Genomic DNA, 20,198 nt, shown 5'->3' with positions numbered 1-20,198 from the left:
CGTCTTAAATAAAATAAATAAAAATAAAATAAGAATTGTACTATGATAAGCCTAGTGTCCTCCCACATATAAAACTAATATATAGGTTTTGGTAATCTCTGCATCCCAAGAAGTTCAGGGTCAGAAGTCTGGTAGGAAAAAAAGCGGAAATTTCAGCAACCAGACAGTGGAGATACACACAATGTTTTGTAATTGTGTTTTCTGCCTTTGAAGTGTTCCCCTAATGTCATATGAAAAGTCCCAGCAGGCATGTTAAGCAGTTCTAGACTCTCCAGCAAGATCAAACACTATGACGTCAACAAGGGGCCTATTTCTACATGCCCCGTTTTCAAATACTCAGCACGCTACCTTGAGGGCTACAAGGCCTACATAGAAAAAACTTACTAATACTTTAAAGAAAGGTTTTTCTTCTCTGAAAAGGTAGGTTTAAACTGCAGGAGTCAGACATGTTTTATGGCTCAGATTACATGCAGTGGGCACTGGAGAGCAGTACCCTAGAATTTATAAAACAGCAAGATAATCTGGCAAAAAGTGGGTGACTAATTAAAGAGGAACAGTTTTCACAACTATCATCAAGGCATTCCCTGCAGACCATGGTACAACCGCTCCATTTTCCAAGGCTGCAGCTCCTCCCTGCACCCAGGTTTGATATTACGATCTTCTGTGGTCCTTCTGTCAGTGGGCATATTGGTGTTTGCCTCCCCATCTTCAGCACTGTCTCAACGCTTCTTGCCTCTCTTTCCTGTTGTTTAGGTTACCTAAAGAACGATTAATTCCTTCCTGTATCCGAGCGGAGGGCAAACCCTCGTCCTCGGCAGTCCGTTAGTATAAGCAGCCAAATCTATTAAAGTTGGGTTTTAATACCATGCATGCTCGTGGTTCAGAGCACGTACGTGACGCTGCTGCCATATACTGGGGATCGACTAAAAAGTCTTGAGCTTACGATGTATGAGGGGCTAAGGAAATGTTATTGTCTGTAAAGACCCATAAAGTTTGAACATAAAAGTCGAATACACAGTTTGGACATAGGTTCACATTATTATTAACAGCGAATACTCCGGTCCATTAAAACAAATGAATGGATGGTGTTAGATTAAATACAGGGATAGTAATTCTACTTGAGAGATGCAGCCTTCAAGTTATTCAAAACAACTTAAAAAACAGCTTCGTAAGCATCAAGTTTTTTAAGGGGTGAGTAGATAAAAATGTGAATCCCCTCAAGAGAAGTGTATGTACTAGCTCGTCCTCTCACTAATGAAAGATTTGACAATTCAAATTTTAGGGTGAAACTACTATAAAATGTAGATAATGTGCATATCTTCACAAACAACCTAGCCCAGACAAACCTACACTCGTTTTAAGTGAAGGAAAGGGCTGAGTGCCATTGTTGACAAAATTCAAAGATGATTGTATAAACTCATGGACAGTGCAGCGTTATCACACTCAAAGCGAATACATGCTGAATATCTCGATAGCATGTATTACAGAATGTCAAAGTCTCACAAATGATTTCACTGTATTGTTATTTTTTTTAATAACTGAGGTAACAAGTGTTGCCCCAAAAAAGAAAGGTACCAGTACCAAGAAGCATTGGCATAGCCAATAGGTCTTGCATTTGGGACCTTGAAAGTAAAAAAAAAAGTGTAAGACCATGTTTACATTTACCGAATCATAAAAACAAAGTAAATGTAAACGTGAAGTCTTATACTTCAGTTTTTTTTTTTACTTACAAGGTCCCAAAGGCAAGACCTATTGGCTATGCCAACACTTGTTAGGCATAGGGGTCATCCATGGTAAAATTAAATTAAGAAAAAGTTTGTGCAATATACACTTTTGCTAGTTAGGAGGTGCACAGTGAGAAATTGGTTAAGCCCTAAAGTTCCCAAATTGGAAGACTGGATTACAGATGTCAGTGAATGGACGCCAGCGGAAGAAATCTGAATGAAAAGGACAACGATGGATGAAAAGCTTCAAAAGATCTAGAGAACTGAAAATAACAGTCTACTGTTCTAACATGCAGACCTGACACAGCCCACCTTGAACAGGAACAGCAGGGCTTCTCTGCAATGTTGTATGCTTCTATGTATAGCATGTACAGAATAATGCTGTGTATTAAATAATCCACGTTTATAGATATACCCACTTGACCAAATTTTGATATACTAACACCAAAGTTAGGCATGCCTTAATTGCAATTGATATAAATGTAAAAAAGCAATAAATTCATTTTTATAGTAGTTGTAACACATTCGGCGTCCTTTAATTTTAGTGGAACTGTTAGATAGAGGCGCCCGTCACTATGGGTCAATGGGATTGTAACGTGTGAGGAGCTTTACAGACATGCTCTAAGATAACAAGAAGTGTAAACACAGTGCTGGGTTGTGACTGGCATGGGAGGACGCACATTATGCATGCACCCCTGGGGAACTGACTGTTTGATACACACAAGCACAAATGTTGCTGCAGCCAGTCAAGCACAGTAGTGCAATTTACACTACAAATAAAAAATGGTGCCCACCCTGTGAGAATCGAATCAATGGCCGCCTTGTAGGGACACCTGCCTGCGATTGGCAGACTCCCTGGCCTAAAAAACACCTCATTGGAAAGGGACCCTCAAACCCTGCTCCGCCCCCTCGAGAGTGCATATCACATCACATGGTAGACGCGTTCACTCACCTCAACCAGAAAACACTGGACTTCAAGGAATTCCCTGAAATTGCTTGGGTGAGAAGCAGGCGTGTTAAAGCCCCGAGCTAGCACACTGGCTGAGGGAGGGGGGAAAGGGGGCTTACGGGCGCTAAGTGGTTTTTGGACGGCGAGGGATCTGAAGCAAAACAAACAAGCCTGTGCATGCGAGAGCGAGCCCCAGGTCATACAGTGAGGGACAAAACAAGATGCGGGGGCTGCTGGTATGCGTGTGCGGTTGCGAGCAGCAGCATATGTTTCTAAATATCGCGCCTGTGTCTGGGCACGATAATTGGAAACATATGCTGCTGCTACGTGTAACCGCAAGCATTAGGCCATGGGCGTGAACATGGGGGACAAAAAGGTGGGACAAAAAGAGCCTTCGGCCAATTGGGCGCTGTCTTTGTTAAAAAGACGTACACAAAGGCCAATAGCCTGGGACAAAACCAAAAGCACACGCACAAGCGTGAGCAAACGTGAGGTGATATTTCTGAAAGCCCTTACATAAAGTCGAGCAAAGGAGGGTTAGTACATCAACTTCCTCTTCAAGCCTCCCTTTTGATGATCTAGACACCAGTTGGATCACGCCTCAGTCTGAGAGTGAGACACGCCACGAGACAAGGCTAGGGAAAAGGAGGCTCCTGAAAGCCTTAGAGTTAACACGGTAGATGTAGAAGAGGAGGATGATGACGAGCCAATCATCATAGACGTTTACCCCACCCCAGCGGAGACTGACATTACCCCATTCCAAATTGCTGTGAGGAGTGTGGCACCACAGATACCACCAACACCACATCCAGCTGCCATATTCTCAAAGTTCCAGCAGCGACCTACATCCACCAAAACTACCTCAGTAAATAGGTACTGTAGAGAGTCAAGCAACATGCCCACCTACCAGTTCATTCGACATTGCAAGTGGCACCAATAGCCTCAGAGAGTTGACCACCCCAGTCTGGTACTTCTTTTTGATTAGCAAGAAGGAGGTGAACATTTCTATATGCTTAAATTGTGGAGCAAGTGTTAGTCGGGGTAAGATTGGTACAAACTATTGTACTGGAGGCCAAACAACCCATCTGAGAAAACACAACTTGATGCAGTGGGAGGCGCACCTTAGCAGGCATAAAACAACAAGTGTTGTTGGTGGATGGGGTGAAAGGCTGAGCAGGGAATCAGACTCGATCACGGAAGGTGAAGAAGAGGAAATCATTTTCACAAAGCTGCCCTGTCTCCAGCAGTGCAGTAGTATCACCCACATCATCAACAACATTGCAATGGCACAAGAGTCAGGTTGAGACACCAAGGCAAGAGACTACAATGACTGCCACACCAAAACACGCATTGAACCTAGCAATGTCTGCTCTCAAGAAGTCACATGCATCAGTGGCAACAGAAAAGAATACAATTCAGGCTACCATTCTTGGCATGTTTATGCCGGAGGGGAAGTACAAACACAACCACCCAATGGCACATTTGTACAACAAAAAGCTGGCTAAATTGTTAGAGCTGGACCTCTTCCCTTTTTCTTTTGTGGAAGGGGTGTTTTTATTTGAATTTCTGTCAGCCATCTGCCCAAAATGGAAGGTTCCCAGATGATCCTATTTTGCTACAGCTGCTGTTCCAGTACTACATCACAAATTGGTAGAATTGCTTGGACAAGCTTTGCAGCAGAGTGCTGTTCACATTATCCACCTGATGACAAAAATGTAGACCAGTTGCCAAGCCACTGATTACATGTGTATAACTGCACACTGGATCTCTTTTGTGGGGTTAGAGAAACGATATCTGCAGCAGGTATTGTTGACACTGCTGAAATTTTTAATGGGGATCTGAGGCATGTGACGGTAGCCATGTTCACCATAGAGAGATCCCATGCTGCTGAAAACATTTCGGAAGACTTTAACACTAAGGTCATTGAATGATTGCGACCAAGATGACTTAACATTGTTTTTTTTTTCCATGCACTATGGCAGTAATATTGTCAAGGCTATCGCTGATGGTGGCTATTTCAGAGTCCTGTCTTTGGCTTTCTGAATTAGCAAAATTGTTCAAGACTTTCTCAAAAAAGAAGAACGTATCAACAGAGGTGCGGAAAGAGGCTAGAGGGGTGCAGAAAGAGGCAAGAGAAATGCAGAAAGAAGCAAGAGAGGTGCAGAAAGAGGCAAGAGAACTGCAGAAAAAGACAAGAGAGGTGCAGAAAGAGGCAAGAGAGGTGCAGAATTAGGCAAGAGGGGTGCAGAAAGAGGAAAGAGGGTGTCAGAAAGAGGCAAGAGAGGTGCAGAAGCAGGCAAGGGAGGTGCAGAAAAGGGAACAGGCATGCACAAAGAGGCAATAGAGGTGCAGAACTAGCAGAACCCAGAGTGTCCGCCTCCCTCCTTTCTGATCTACAGACACCAAGATCATCTGCGGCGTACCCCAAGGATTGTCCCTCAGTCTGACACTCTTCAACATCTACATGGCACCACTCGCCAACATCGCCCGATCGGACGACCTCATCATCATCTCATACGCCGACGACACCCAGCTGATCCTCTCCCTCACCAAGGCGCCCACCACCAAAACCAACCTCCACAAAGGAATGAAGGCCATCATCGCATGGATGAAGAGCAGCTGCCTGAAACTGAACTCGGAGAAGACAGAGTTCCTCATCCCCGGCTCCACCCCCTCCACCTGGGATGACTCTTGGTGGCCTTCCACGCTGGGAGCTGCACCGATGCCCACTGACCACGCACGCGACCTGGGGGTCATTCTGGAATCATCGCTGTCAATGACCCAGCAAGTCAACACTGTCTCCTCCTCTTGCTTCAACACCCTCCACATGTTCCGCAAGATCTACAGATGGATCTCCACCGGAACCAGAAGGATAGTCACCCAGGCCTTCGTCAGCAGCAGACTGGACTACGGCAATGCCCCCTATGCGGGAACCTCAGCCAAACTCCGGAAATTACTACAAGGCATACAGAACACCTCTGCATGCCTCATCCTTGACCTCCCCTGCTACAGCCACATCACATCCCACCTGAGAGACCTGCACTGGCTCCCCGTCAAAAAGAGGATCACCTTCAAGCTCCTCACCCGTGCACACGAAGTACTCCACAACACCGGTCCAGCTTACCTCAACGAACGACTCACCTTCTATACCCCGAACCACCAGCTCCGCTACGCTGACCTCGCCACCGTCTCCTGCATCTAATGAGCAACCACCGGAGGCAGATCTTTCTCCCACCTCACCGCCAAGACATGGAACACCCTCCCCATCCGCCTGCGGCAAACCCTAGGAAATGCAGACCTTCAGGAGACTTAACAAGACCTGGCTATTAGGGCAGTAGCAACTCCCCCCAGCGCCTTGAGACCCTCACTGGTGAGTAGGGCACTCTACAAATGCATTGATTGATTGATTGAAAGAGGGAAGAGGGGTGAATTAAGAGACAAGAGAGATGCAAAATGAAGCAAGAGAGGTGCAAAAAGAGGCAAGAGAGGCGCAGAACGAAGCAAGAGTGGTTTGTGCACCATTAGTACAAATTTATCACCCATATTTATTGATAATTGACAGGTGAAAATTCCAGCTTTGCAAAATCCCTTCCACTACATTGTAGCACTTGTTGCTGCAATTATGGTAACAATTGGGCTGTTTGAGCTAGAAAAACATTTTTTTGTTCAAATCTGAATTATGTAGCAAATGATGAATTATATGGCACAGCAAAACATTTATTATTATGTGAAAACCGATGCGGCCAAACATTCAGATAATTACAGTGGGCCTGCTAATACCTCTGACTAGGTCCAGAAGTGCTACTCAGTGGTTCCTTCTTTTTTTTGTCTCATTGAGTTTACAGTTTAGTTTCTATGGATTGAGGAAGACTAAACCTGAGGTTACTACTCCACAGCATATACTACCATTCCACATAATTACTCTCCATAACACATAATACCACTCTACATAGTTCCTATACACTAAATACTAAATACTTTCTATCCACATAATTTCACTGCATAATATACCACATAGTTCCACTACAAACAATAAAAAAGTTTACATTTATAATGCGTATAGCTCTGACTCTCGCAAATGCAAAACCTGTACATATGCTTCTATAACTAGTAGTCACATTTGCAAAGTGGTGGAAAAAAGGGGCTGAGCCACCGACCAGCACTCAGTAATTCCACTGTGCAGTACTTACAGGAGGTAGCAGGAGGGCTTCTTGTCCACCAAAGTCCCTCAGGAGTAAAGTGGACTTCATCCCCCAACCAGTGGTGTGCCAAGAGGCGTGTTTCCAGAGTAGTGGAGAAAGGGGGCATAGAATAACTTAGTTGGGCATACAATCTGCATGGCAGAGTAGTAGTACTAGTACCAGTAGTAGTAAAGACCAATGGGTTCTCTGAGTCTTACAGTACCAGCACTAGGCAGTCCACAAAATATATAAGGGAAAGCTGACCAAAAACAGAACGAAAGAAGCTACAGACAGACGAGTACAGACATAGGCAGTTTGAGGTAAAATACAGACACTAGAAATATAAAATATTTAAGGGGGTCATTACAATTGCAGTGAATCTGCCATCGGCAGCCTGTCGATGGCGGATTCACCACAATCATGCATCCAAATCCCACCCGCCAGATTGCGATGGCAGGCGGCATGCATGGCAGATGGAATTTCCGCCCATCAAGGGTCTGGCAGCAGGAATCGTAACGATTGCTTTTCGGACCTCATCATATCAGTAGAATGGTGGCGGTGCTGGCAGGCACTGCCATAATACCATGGTGCATCCCACCAGCATTTCAAAGTTGGTGAAACTGCCATGGAAAGGCTGGCAGGGATGTACTTTGGGGGCCTGTTGCAAGCCACCCTTGTGATAAGGGACTTTTGTTTTGCACTGGGGGGCACCTACGGTACCACGGTACATTTCCCTGCACCAGGTGTCAGGCACCACGTGGTGCTTGCCACATAGTGCAGGGAAACGCAAACAGTGCATTTCGAACATTGTGGCAGGTGCTGCAGCCAGCAGTACCTGCCACAAAGTTAGAGATACACAATGCGAACGACACAGTGGTGGTCGCATCGTAATCTCATGTGTGGGACCGCCACCTAACAGGTGGCCGGTCCCAAGCCCCACAACGATGGTGGACAGACAGAAGTCCGTCCACCATTGTAAGGAGCCCCTAGGTTAGTAAATAGGATAATGCAGGGATAGCAAGAGGATTTGGGGAAAAAATAAATTAGGAAACGCAAATAAGATTTCAAAATAAGGAGCAGTAAAAGTTGGGGAACTATATAATATAAACAACAGGAGAACTTAGGGGTTCATTACGATGATGGTGAGACAACCACCAAAAGGCTGTCGGTGGCAGTCTCACCGCCATCATAAGGTCATTGCCTGCCTGCCACAATATGATGGCTGGCAGTTCCATGGGCAATCATCTGACAGGCTCCTTGAGCCCGCCGGTGCACTGGAGGGCCTCCCAATCCCGGCATTGGTGGCAGTGCCTACCAGGAACTGCCATTGGGATTAAGATGTCACTCTCCGCCAGCCTATCAATGGCATTTCCCCTGCCATGAAACGGCTGGCCCAGATGGAAATTGGGGGCCCCTTCACCCCTGGCACAGTTCTCTATGTGTTGGGGGCACCTATACTGCCACCCACATATCCCTGCACCATGTGCCTGCCACATAGTACAGAGTTATGTCAAATTCCACATTTTCACAATGTGGTGTGTGCTGCAGCCAGCAGCCAGCAGCACCTGCCACAATGTAAAGTATGGGCATTGCAACCCCCATGGTGGCAGTCACTTTGTAATTTGCTCTATGGGACTGCTGCCTTGTAGGCAGGCAGCCCCAGTACCCGATACGATGGCAGACGAACTTCAGTCCGTCCGCCGTTGCAATGAACCCCTTATTTGGGGCCAGCAGAGCCATCAGATGAGGAGCGTTCTTGGAAGGCACCTCCACCTCCTGCACCCACTTTGGATGACCTCGTCTTGCCCCTGGATGCTGATGATCATGCGAGACATAATTAAAGAGACAAACAATTATGGTGATAAATAAATATTAAATAATCACTCCAAATAGATCTTTTGACAGGTAACAGGAATTGCAATAACATTGACCGTTCCTAAATCAGATCGACTACTTGTAGACTAGTATTGTAGTCACGGGCTGTCCTATTAGTATTATTCAACAGTTCAAATCCGATTCCTGAATACTAAACCTACCTAGCCCTCCTATTGCAAAGACTTTGGAATGATTTTCAAAAAAATGATATTTGCTTCTATGTTCCGATCTCATTCTTAATCATCTCAACCCCCTTTGGCAGGCCAATTCAATAAGTCTGCATTACGTCTTTAAATGCATAGATGGACGCATGCATATTGCATGCACCAAAATGGTTGGTTGCTAGTCATTCACTATGCAAACTATAAAAAAGGTTTTACTAAGGACTGAAGTGAGAGGAAAGAGGCCACTAAATTACTAACTACCACTTCCTTAGTGACAGGACGAAGGAAATGAGTGTTCTAGTCTGCATTACCTAACTTACGTTCTCTTGGACAATCAGCCCAAGTGAGCTCAAAGTTGCAAACAAGTACGATTAGGTAGCACTGAGCACCTGTCTAGAATAACAATCACATATTATACGATTTGTAAAAGTAACTTACCTGCATATTTGGGAAATAAATATTAGCAATAACATAGAATACGCAATAATAATAATAATTACCTACTGACCAAGCCCCGTGACCTCAACCCCTAACAGGTCCAACAATACCTATTCTCGGTCCAGGATTTCAGTTCCACCGGTGCGTCAGCTGGTTGCTGGTGCACCAGACTCTTGACCACCCCTGCTGGAGCTCCCGTAGCCAGTATTCAGACCCAGGGCTGCCACTTGCTGGCAGGGTGGAGGAGAGGTAGCGCTGAAATAAAAAAAACAGCGCAGCCACCTCCACCCCAGAAAACAAGGCCCGGGCGTGCACCCCTTCAGGGCGATGCCTTCCACAAGAAAGGGAGCTCTTCTTTGCCACCTTGGCCCGTTTGTCTCTCTCTGCCATGATGACGAGGGGGCGGTGGGGTGGAAGTATAAAAAATAACAAGGAGAAGAGGAAGGAAGTAAAAAAGTATTAGGAAGCAAAGAAGTATAGAGAAAAAAATAGTATACATGAACAAAACCCACAAAATATACACTTAAGAAGAGAAAGGAATAGATAATTAATTTTAAAAATCCCCAAAAAAGTTTTGGGAACAATGATTGGAAATATTTAGGGAGACTTCAAAACAGGCCCCAGAAGCATAGCAGAGAAGAAAAACAAGATGTCCGCGCTCATGTGTGACCATGTGGTGCATTTTGTGCAATATTTCCCCCTGATTACGCAATCCACTTTGGCAAACGGCAGGAAACATCATGTGAATGGGCAAGACAAGCAACTCTGCTTGCTAGCAGAACTCCATGTACCGGGGTGTAGCTTTATTGCCGCTTCACGGATTTCTGCGTAGCACCACCCAGGATTACCTTTTACATGATTTTATGGATGTGGCTGACACAACTTCAGATTGGTGTAGATGGATATCAATGGCCTTAATGTTCACCAAGTTATCTATTCTGCAACATTGGCACTCCTCACAAACACCCACACATTCAAACGTATTCTACTCAAGTATAAAGTAAATGCACCTAAGATGATGCTGTGATGGTATTTGTTATGATATATGACAGCAATGTACAGTGCAAACATGTGCTGGTGGAGGAGTGGGTTCTAAAATTCGCATGTGATGGGAATGTCCATGAATAAAGATGTTTTGTTAAGAGGTGGTATTGGCTATAGAAGGTATCACAGATGAGTGTCCTGAACATGTTACTAGGCCATATTGATATAGAGGAGGGTTATACCCATATCCATACTTATGTGTAAAATATTGACTCGCTATTAGCAGCCAGACTGAATTTGCACAAAAATGGATGGACTCCAACTCCCTGGCAATGATCCAGTAATGAACCAAGATTATAAATATTTGTGCAATGGAATAACGAAGCCTGGTACTTATGGATGAGGTCTCAGTCTCACAAGGACCTCTTTTTAAGCATTCACCCAGATCTCCAGAACTGGCAAGATTCCTAAAAGTGATGTAGCCTTAAGAAGATAATTCTGACTGAAGAAGAGACCCATGGCTATTAAGTGGAGGTAAATGAAGAAGAAATTAACATTGGGGAACATGATATAAATGGATGTTCTGATCCTTAAAATACACAGATGTGACCTTTGAATGTGTTTGATCATTGCACTGCCATTGTTTTCTTTCTCATATGTGATATCCCAGTCCTTTCAGCCCACCTTGAAAGCTTTTAATAAAGTTGTTAAAAAACAAAAAGGATCCAAAAAATGTGCTATTTTGGCTGCTTACGTAGCAGGGTGAACAAGGGGCTAGAGCAGGATAATTTCACCCATAAATGGGAGAGTGAAACTAGAAGAATGGCTCCAGACCAGAAAAGAAGTACAAGAATAATTTGAAAGGGCAGTGAAAACTTCAAAAGCAGGATCATATTTAGAACATACTAAACAGTTGAGAAAATGACGCTATCTACACAATACTTTTGATTGCACAGAGAAGGACATTACAAGACGGATTGTCCAGTTAAGAACACAGTCCAAGTTGCACACTTGATTTTCAAATGGCTTCCTATAAGCACTCTGAAAACTATCATGCACACCCTGGTCAAAAGCAACCTGAACTACGGGTTCATAATGCTGCAAAAATGGAGACCTCAGCTGACAGAATCACTCTCAGCCTCCTAAGCCATACTTCATCACATCACACCTGAAGGACCTTGACTGACTCCCCAATCACAAATGGGCACAATTAAAACTCCTCTCCCACAGTTGCAGACTCATATTGCACAAATCCCAAGCATAGAGAAATCTAAATCTGACAGATGAGCCTTATCCTATTGCTTCTGAAGTATGGAGCGACCTACCACTACACATAAAATTCTAGTCCTCACTTCTTGAATGCCACAAGGAGCTGAAGGTCTGACTTTTTGAACACTCCCACTAGGCTCAGATCCAGGATAAACTCCAGTATGATAGTACACTCTAAAAATCAACATAAACACAACATTAGATAACATAACATGGGCAGTATACCGTCAGTAAGGCTGTGTTCTGATAAGGGCTCAGTGACACTCAACCTAATTGCTATAGATATCTGTGAAGGCATATCCAAATCCCCAAAAGCATATTCACCCAAACACTGTAGAATTTGTCAGTAAGTTTGATATCAATGGAAGGTTTCTTCTGTAAGAGATAAAGGTGACTACTGGATTGTGGTTGAGATGAAATACCTCCAAAGTGATATTCTTCTGGGCACCATTAGCAAAGACCTATTGATAGTGGAGACAACACAGAGCGCTCCCTTGTCAGGAAGGAGGTAAAAGGCAATGGCAGAACATCTGTTCATAATGTGGGGAATGTGAGAGGAACACATGTTGGATTCTAGCAGGGTAATGACCTGATTCCTCTCTATATAGTACTAGAGCCAGATACTTATATGGCTAGGACAGTGCTAGCTGAGCTGACCAGGACAAAGTCTGCACAGCAGTCTAGGAAAAGGCCATTGTCACTCTCAGAGCACAAGGTCCAGTAGATAGTAGACAGTAGCACACACCTGTGTTGGCCTTGAGGATACGCTGACCGAGGTGCTCTGAATCTGATACAAATGGAGAACGCGACCATGACATGTTGTCTGGGTCATTAGGAGAGCTACAGGGGTTTCTGGCTGCTGGAAAACTGGCAAAGCCAAAGGGGATGATGGACGGAGTGTTGAACATTGCAAGCACTCACCCCCAGTCAACTGATCTGCAAATCAGTCAGACCCTGTGCCTCATGGGAACAGTCCGGAAACAAGCATCCGGGGACCGGTTTCTTGCTAATCAGCCGCCATCAGCCAGGCTAGCTTGAATCCAGTGGCAAAGTGAGCAAGGTACCCACGTCTGAGCATACCCTTCCAACTTTGGACGAACAAAGCAAAACCAAACGGGATGATGGACAGTGTTGAACATTGCAAGCACTCACCCCCAGTCAACTGACCTGGGTTTAATCCATAATCATTCTTCAGCTCACTCCGCCACCCCAGTTCAGACATGGTCATATGCAAATCATTCTGACCCTGTGCCTCATGGGAACAGTCCAGCCCGAACTGTCAAGCCATATCTTCCCTGGACCGGAATCAAGCATCCTGGACCGGTTTCTGGCTAATCAGCTGTCTTCAACCACGCTAGCTTGAATCCAGTGGCAAAGTGAGCAAGGGACCCACATCTGGGTATACCCTGCCAACTTAGGGCGAACAAAGCAAAACCCAAGGGGATGATGGACAGAGTGTTGAACATTGCAAGCACTCACCCCCAGTCAACTGACCTGGGTTTAATCCATAATCATTCTTTAGCTCACTCCGCCGCCCCAGTTCAGACATGGCCATATGCAAATCAGTCTGACCCTGTGCCTCATGGGAACGGTCCAGCCCTAACTGCCAAGCCATATCTTCCCTGGACCGGAATCAAGCATCCTGGACCGGTTTCTGGCTAATCAGCTTTCTTCAACCAGGCTAGCTTGAATCAAGTGGCAAAGTGAGCAAGGGACCCACATCTGGGCATATCCTGCCAACTTAAGGCGAACAAAGCAAAACCAAAGGGGATGATGGACGGAGTGTTGAACATTGCAAGCACTCACCCCCATTCTCCCAGTCAACTGATCTGGGTTTAATCCATCATCATTCTTTAGCTCACCACGCCGCCCGAGTTCAGACATGGCCTTATGCAAATCAGTCTGACCCTGTGCCTCATGGGAACAGTCCATCCCGAACTGCCAAGCCATATCCTCCCTGGACCGGAAACAAGCAGCCTGACAGGCACAGCACACGTGTCCTACTTTGTTAGGAATTTGTAAAATGGGTTACAAACAAGTTGAAGTGTGTGGCAAATTGTAACGCCCTGAACGTCTCAGGATCGTTTAACAGACACGACAATGAGGACGCAACCACTTGTGAAGGGTTAGTTCTTTTAATGAAGGCAAATAAAATACAAAGAACAAACAAAAGTTATAGTCACTGGAATCCTCCAGGCTAAGTACGTTACCAGCCCACAGCACGGATGGTCCTAACCGTCCTCTGCATATACGCCGATCCCGGCGTATGCCAACAGAGGGCAGAAATGAAATGGCCGACAATGCCAATCGGTAGGCTGTGAGGGGCACGAAGAGTGTTGGGGAGAATCGAGGAGTCAGGGAAACACCCAGCCGGGGTCTCTACCTGAAGGGAGCAGCCGCTCAACCTCTTCCTCAGACTGCACCGGGACGCGGAGTCACCTCCTGGTGATGCATCACCGATACCCCAATCACAAGCAAGAAGACTGAACCGAGAGCAGCCGCTCGATCGATCCCGTGGACTTCCGAGTCTGTAACGCGGCAAACACCTCCTGGTGTGCGTTACAGCTGGCAGTCCCTGTGTCTCTGGTCGGGCTGGGAGTTACGACTCCAACCAGCAAAAGCGCCACTGCGCTTGGACTCAGCCGAGTCAAAAAGCGAAGCTCAATGGTTGACCGGTAGAGCTTCCGGGTCCTTCACAGGTGACGATGGGGCAAGACACGGCCCAGGGAGTAACGACTCGACCTACCTCCGTTCTTGCCTTACTGGAGCACCACTCCGGAACACTGCTCTTCACGAAGCAGGTACGTCGGTGTAAACACAATATCCGACAGCCTTGTACCTCCCGGTTCCTCCCTTTATAGGGCGTGTTTTCCTTGAGTTATGTAACAGCTCTCCTGTTTACATAAGGGCGTGTTTCCCTTGAGTTATGTAACAGCTCTCCTGTTTACATAAGGGCGTGTTTCCCTTGAGTTATGTAACAGCTCTCCTGTTTACATAAGGGCGTGTTTCCCTTGAGTTATGTAACAGCTCTCCTGTTTACATAACCTCTCAACCGCTAAGCATCCTGGGAGATGTAGTCCGTTTTCGCTGGTTACCGTTTTCCTCCCCTCGTAGGACAGGAATTCTTGACAGTACATCCTCCCTCTCAGCGGCTCCCCACGGGTCCAGCGCTGGCAGGAAAACGCCGATGGAACAAGGAGACCAAGCGCGGAGCATGAACCCCTTCAGCCGGTTCCCATGAATGCTCCTCCGGGCCATAGCCTTTCCACGCAACCAGGTACCACAGCTTCCCCCTGCGCCATTTGGACGCCCGTATGCCCGACACTTCATACTCCACCTCCGACTCCACGCATACCGGCCTAGGTGTCCCAGACGGCTTGGAGGGTGCTGGTTTGAGCAATGATACATGAAAGACAGGGTGTATCCGCAATGACTGGGGCAAGCACACCTTCACGTTCACGGGACCCATACACTTGGTAATTCGATAGGGGCCCATGTACTTGGGATAGAACACACTGTTCTTTCGAAACCTCATGTTTCTTGTGGATATCCAGACGTAGTCTCCAGTGCGGTACAGTGGCCCGGGCCTTCTCTTCCTATCTGCCGCAGCCTTGTATCTTCTCTTGGCCTCTATTAGGACAGCCCTTGAGCGCATCAACGTGTCTTTTATGTGTGCCAACCTGTCCGCTGTGGCGGGAATCCTGTCCTCTCTGAACGGATGTAGAAATGGCAAGAACCTGGGATGTTGGCCATAGTTGCTATAGAACGGAGATGACTGTGTGGAGCTGTGAGTGGCGTTGTTATAGGCTATCTCTGCAACCCATAGCAAGTCGACCCATTCTTCCCTGCCCTGGTCCACAAAACATCGCAGATACTGTTTGAGCGTTTGGTTCAGGCGCTCGGTTTGGCCGTCCGTTTGAGGGTGGTAGCTGGTGGACAGGGCGGTCTTAACATGCAGCGCAGTGCACCAAGTCTTCCAGAATTGCGCAGTAAACTGCGACCCCCGGTCCGACACGATCACCCCAGGTAATCCATGCAGTCGTACCACATTCTTTAGGAGTAGTGACGCCAATTCCCCGGCCGTAGGGACTCTCTTGCAGGGGATGAAGTGCCCCATTTTCGTCAAGTAATCCACCACCACCAGTATTGCCGTCATCCCCTGGTCTACCGGTAGGCCCACCACAAAGTCCAGTGATATGCTATCCCATGGTCTATCCGGGGTCGGAAGTGGATGTAAGAGCCCTTGGGTTCGGCCATGGTCGGCCTTCATGGTAGCACACGTAGGACACTCCTGTCCCCACCTCCTGACATCCACTCTCATGGTTGGCCACCAGAAATGCCGTCCCATGCTAGCCACCGTTTTTTCAAAGCCCAAATGACCTGCGCATGGAGAGTCATGGCACCAGATGAATGCTTGTTTCCTTAGCCTAGGCGTGGGTATCAATAGGCACCTGCCCTTCAGGGGTATCCCGTCCTTCAGCTGCCATTCTCTGTGACTGAGGAGCCACCTCCGCCATGCGAATGACCTGATCCCTCTCTTTATTCCCCTCAGGAAAGTATCCGGTTGGATAACCCCCAATACCATCCTCGGGGAAATGATGGAACGCTCGGTTGCAGGCAATGGTTCCTTAACTGCAGATTGACGGGACAGGGCGTCCGCCTTCCGGTTTTCCGTCCCCGGCCGATATGTGATGCGGAAGTTGAACCCCGCAAAGAAGATCATCCACCGCAGCTGCCTGGGAGAAAGGTGTCTAGTGGCCGTCATGAACTGTAGGTTCCGATGGTCCGTGTACACCGATACCACATGTCTTGCCCCCATCAACCAATGCCTCCATTCGGTGAAGGCGTCCTTGATTGCGAGAAGCTCCTTCTCCGCAATATGGTAGTTGCGTTCGGCGTCGTTGAGTTTGCGGGACATGTACGCAACGGGATGAAGCACCCCTGTGTCGTGGTTGCGTTGGGACAAGATAGCCCCCAGCGCCACATCCGACGCGTCCGCTTCCACCACGTAGGGGAGATCCGGATCGGGGTGAGCCAACACCGGCGCCTTACCAAAGGCGCTTTTCAGGGCCTCAAAGGCTTTGTTCGCTTCAGGGGACCAGACAAACTCCTTGGACTTCCTCAGTAGCTGTGTGATTGGGGCCACCACTCCTGAAAATCCATCTATAAACCGCCTGTAAAAGTTGGCGAAGCCAATGAAACTTTGGACGTCCTTCACACTTTGGGGCACCGGCCATTCTTTTACCGCCTTGATCTTTCGTTCTGCCATCTCCTGTCCCTCTGGACTCAGCATCACTCCGAGGAATTCCACGGATGTGACGTGGAAGTCACACTTGCTGAGTTTACAAAACAGCATGTTTTCCCTCAGTTTTTGGAGCACAGCTTTGACGTGGTGTACGTGCTCCTCCACACTGGACGAATAGATGAGGATGTCGTCGATATATACGACCACGTAGATATCCAACTCCTCTCTGAATACCTCATTCAAAAAGTACTGAAAGGCTGCCGGGGCATTGCACAGACCGAACGGCATGACGAGGTACTCAAAAAGGCCGAACCTGGTCTTAAAGGCGGTCTTCCACTCGTCTCCGTCCCTCATGCGCACCAGATGGTATGCCCCTTTCAAATCCAACTTGGTGTAGATACGAGCTTTCTTGACTTGTTCCAGAAGTACACTGATGAGAGGCAAGGGGTACCGATTTTTTATGGTTATCGCATTCAATGCCCTAAAGTCCACACAGGCTCTCAGCTCCCCATTAGCCTTCGGGATGAAGAAGAGTGGCGAGGCGGCCGGAGACTTGGACGGGCGGATGAATCCTAGCTTGAGGAGTTTATCCAGGTACCCCCGGAGATGCACGTTTTCAGGCTCCGTCAGGGCATACAGCCTGCCGCTGGGAACGCTGGCCCCTGGCACTAGGTCGATCTGGCAGTCAAACTGTCTATGTGGTGGTAGCACTTCCGCCTTCACCTCATCAAATACATCCTCAAAACTGTGATAAGCCTGGGGGAGAGCCACATCTTTTTCTGCCGCTGTAGCCACCGTCTGACTCCCGCTCTCATCTGCGTCAAGGGATTCCGTTCTTATTCCACAATGCAGGATGCAATACGGTGACGTCATTTCGATGCGATGTGTTGGCCAATCCACAAAGGGGTTGTGTTTCTGTAGCCACGGCAATCCCAATATGACGCCATATTGGGGCGCTCGGATGATGTTAAAATCGATTTGTTCCAAATGGTTCCTCCCATATCTCATCGGAAGGACCCCCGTGTGCTGTCCGATGGGCCCCGTCACCAATCGCCTTCCGTCTACCGCATAGACGTCTTCGGGTACTGCTTTGGGAAGAAGCACTAGCCCTAGCCTGAATGCCTCGTTGTGGTCCATAAACATGCCAGTGGCCCCTGAATCCACCATGGCCACAACGGGTATCCACTGGTCATGCACTCCCACGTGCACCGTGATAAACAGGTGTCGTTGTCCCTTAGTGACCGAGTTGGAAAGTGAAGGGATGGATGAGTGACTCCGAGATGCCCCTTCTCTGGTCTTGGAGTCCTCTAGTTTTCCGCCGGTATGTCCACCACGGCTGTTACCGACCGGTTGGCCCGATAACGTGACGTCTTCGGTTTGGCAGGGCATTCACGTACGTAGTGGCCTTTTTTGCCACAATATAGGCACAATCCTTGTTTACGGCGTGACTCTTTCTCCGTGGCTGTGAGGCTCGCTCGTATTGCGCTGATGTCCATGGGTTCTCCCTTGGATGCGGTGGAAGTTTCAGGACTTCCCACCGTCACATAGGATGGAAGGGATTTTCCTTTTCTCCCATGATCCCCCTTTCTTTCACTTAGCCTATGTTCCAGCCGTAATACCAGGTTGATAAGGCCCTCACATGTCTTGGGTTGAGGGTCAATATGAGCCACGGCGTCCTTGAGCTCATCGCACAGCCCTTGATGGAAGAGCGCCGTCTGTTTAGCAACAGGCCACTTGGTTTCCGCAACCAGCCTTCGGAACGCGTTGAGATACTGCACCAGGTCGTTGGATCCCTGTCTCAACTCAAGCATTTCACGGTCCGCCGTGTACGAGTCAGCCCTTCTGTCGAATACCTTCAGGAATTCCTCGTGAAAAGCACCCCAATCACATAAGAGGGGGTCGTCCCTGCTCACCAGAGGTACGGCCCATTGTGCCGCGTTTCCAGCCAAATAGGATATAAGGAAAGCCACACGAGCCTGACTCGTGGGGAACGCCTTTGGTTTGCACGATAAATGTAGCGCCACTTGTGTGAGGAATACCTGCACTGTGTTAGGATCCCCACTGTACCTCTCTGGTGTTGCCAAGGGGATGGCTACCGGCATTTCCACTACTACCGCAGGGGTCTGGTTCGTGAGGGAGGTGCTGGGCGTGAGCGGGTCCAATTGGATAGCATCCAGTCTGGCTTTTACATCGGCTGTTTCTTGCCTAGAGGCAGCCACTTCAACTTGCATGGCCGCTAAAGCAGCCAGCATATCATCAAGTGTTGCCATGTCTGTTATCGACCGGGAGACAGTTAGTGTTATTAAGGTCGGATATTTTGTAACGCCCTGAACGTCTCAGGATCGTTTAACAGACACGACAATGAGGACGCAACCACTTGTGAAGGGTTAGTTCTTTTAATGAAGGCAAATAAAATACAAAGAACAAACAAAAGTTATAGTCACTGGAATCCTCCAGGCTAAGTACGTTACCAGCCCACAGCACGGATGGTCCTAACCGTCCTCTGCATATACGCCGATCCCGGCGTATGCCAACAGAGGGCAGAAATGAAATGGCCGACAATGCCAATCGGTAGGCTGTGAGGGGCACGAAGAGTGTTGGGGAGAATCGAGGAGTCAGGGAAACACCCAGCCGGGGTCTCTACCTGAAGGGAGCAGCCGCTCAACCTCTTCCTCAGACTGCACCGGGACGCGGAGTCACCTCCTGGTGATGCGTCACCGATACCCCAATCACAAGCAAGAAGACTGAACCGAGAGCAGCCGCTCGATCGATCCTGTGGACTTCCGAGTCTGTAACGCGGCAAACACCTCCTGGTGTGCGTTACAGCTGGCAGTCCCTGTGTCTCTGGTCGGGCTGGGAGTTACGACTCCAACCAGCAAAAGCGCCACTGCGCTTGGACTCAGCCGAGTCAAAAAGCGAAGCTCAATGGTTGACCGGTAGAGCTTCCGGGTCCTTCACAGGTGACGATGGGGCAAGACACGGCCCAGGGAGTAACGACTCGACCTACCTCCGTTCTTGCCTTACTGGAGCACCACTCCGGAACACTGCTCTTCACGAAGCAGGTACGTCGGTGTAAACACAATATCCGACAGCCTTGTACCTCCCGGTTCCTCCCTTTATAGGGCGTGTTTTCCTTGAGTTATGTAACAGCTCTCCTGTTTACATAAGGGCATGTTTCCCTTGAGTTATGTAACAGCTCTCCTGTTTACATAAGGGCGTGTTTCCCTTGAGTTATGTAACAGCTCTCCTGTTTACATAAGGGCGTGTTTCCCTTGAGTTATGTAACAGCTCTCCTGTTTACATAAGGGCGTGTTTCCCTTGAGTTATGTAACAGCTCTCCTGTTTACATAACCTCTCAACCGCTAAGCA

Source organism: Triturus cristatus, chromosome 5_2 (genome assembly GCF_964204655.1).
Source record: "Triturus cristatus chromosome 5_2, aTriCri1.1, whole genome shotgun sequence".
NCBI lineage: Eukaryota > Metazoa > Chordata > Amphibia > Caudata > Salamandridae > Triturus > Triturus cristatus.
This window is presented reverse-complemented; position numbering follows the sequence as displayed.